The following is a 1,669-nucleotide window of genomic DNA, read 5'->3' as shown; positions in this document are numbered from 1 at the left end:
TGTCACAGAAACAGAGATGGCGAGCCGATGGGTGGATCAGGTATTTTGGAAGGCCACTGCAGATTGTAGTTCATTGCAACTCGATTGGAAATTAGAAATAGAGGAAACATTGTGATACATCTGTACAGGTTCCTGAGGTTGCCTCTGATGCGGTGACGGTAATTTCACTCCCCATATATGCTGAAGGGGACAGTAGCACTGGAGAAGCTCGGAACAATTTAACTGACTCACCTCCCGTGATGAATTTACATCCTCTGACGAACAACTGAAGTTAAAACTGTTCACTACAGGATATAGAATATAATGCCCTCCGGTGGTCTCTGCCACAACTACAGTAACACAGGAATCGAGTGAGATTAGAATCTGACAGGGGATTAAACACGTCGCCATGCGAATCGGAGAGCGAAAGGATGATGTCCACTTCTTGACACTGACGCAGAAATATCCATTCTCCGAGTTTGATTCTTTTAGTTTTGCAAGACAGTAAAATTCCGAACTGCAGAGAGTTTAAGCTGCTTCCAGGGGATTGATCAGACACTGAATAGAAATGAACATTGCACAATGAGTACAAATGTATTGTATTGAATTGCATTGAAGAGTGTAAAAATACGCAGTTCTCAACTGAACACAGAGGGTGCTGCGCTCAGACAGCATCAAAGGTGTTAAATTTTATTGGCAGTGGGATTGTTGGTGTGAGCGCTGCGAGCAGGGTTCGAACCTGCGCGGGGAATCCCCATTGGATTTCAAGTCCAACGCCTTAACCACTCGGCCATCGCAGCTAAAGAATGTTCAGCATCGCCTCAATGTTCAGCACCCACCGTAGCACTGCCCCTGAAGTGAGGGTTTTAATTGATTTCTGTTTAGTAATGGAAAAGGTGAATCATTATTCCAATACAAATAGTATAATTGGACAGCTGTGGAATTTGTTTCAACACCGTTAGGTCAGACCGGGAGTATAGAGGGGTAACACTGCCGTCAGTATCATAAATGAAGGAGATTTCCAGTATTAGGGATAAAGAACAGGATCAGAATTTAGTTTACATGACGAACATATGTCAACATTACATTGTTCTTTTATTTTCTAATCCTCCTGAAATGAATGTTAAAATTACATTTGTCATCCTTAACCACTAACTAAGCCTAGAAGTAAACACTTAGGGAATATTGCACAAGGTATCTTTGCAACTCTGATTTCTGAAATCTTCCCCATGTAGAGACATTTTTTATCCTTTCTTCCAAGGTACATCACCGTACCGCACGATGATTTATTTGACAAATCTTCTCCCTTTCTCCTCAACTGTCTTTGATCTTCAATGTGCTTTGAATCTTTTGAGTTTTTGAACTCGTTGAAGTCAGGCTACATTTTTTATAATTTCCTTTCTTTAGCCTAACTTCCTTCAGAGTGGAGTGACAATCGCAGTTTTCTAACCATCAGGATCTGTTCTAGAATATCAAGTCAAGTCACTTCTTAATTCTCATTTCGACAATAACTGCTGGTACAATACATAGTAAAAATTAGACAACGTTTTTCAGGACCATGGTGTTACATGACACAGTACAAAAACTAGACAAGTCTACGTAAAAAACAAGACAGAAAAAATATACACTAGACTACAGATCTACCCAGGACCGCATAATGCACACAAAACAGTGCAGGCATTACAATAAA

At 40.5% G+C, this 1,669-nt stretch overlaps 1 non-coding gene across 1 annotated transcript; it reads right to left on the bottom strand.

The window, feature by feature from the left end:
• Positions 1-697: 697 nt before the first annotated feature.
• trnas-uga (transfer RNA serine (anticodon UGA)) lies at positions 698-779 on the bottom strand. The gene has a single exon. It is a non-coding gene; the product is annotated as a tRNA-Ser (tRNA).
• Between the last annotated feature and the right edge of the window lie 890 nt (positions 780-1,669).

This window comes from Hypanus sabinus, unplaced genomic scaffold (assembly GCF_030144855.1).
Source record: "Hypanus sabinus isolate sHypSab1 unplaced genomic scaffold, sHypSab1.hap1 scaffold_744, whole genome shotgun sequence".
Classification (NCBI taxonomy): Eukaryota; Metazoa; Chordata; class Chondrichthyes; order Myliobatiformes; family Dasyatidae; genus Hypanus; species Hypanus sabinus.
Note: the sequence above shows the minus strand (reverse complement) of the source record. Positions and strands in the feature narration are given on the sequence as shown.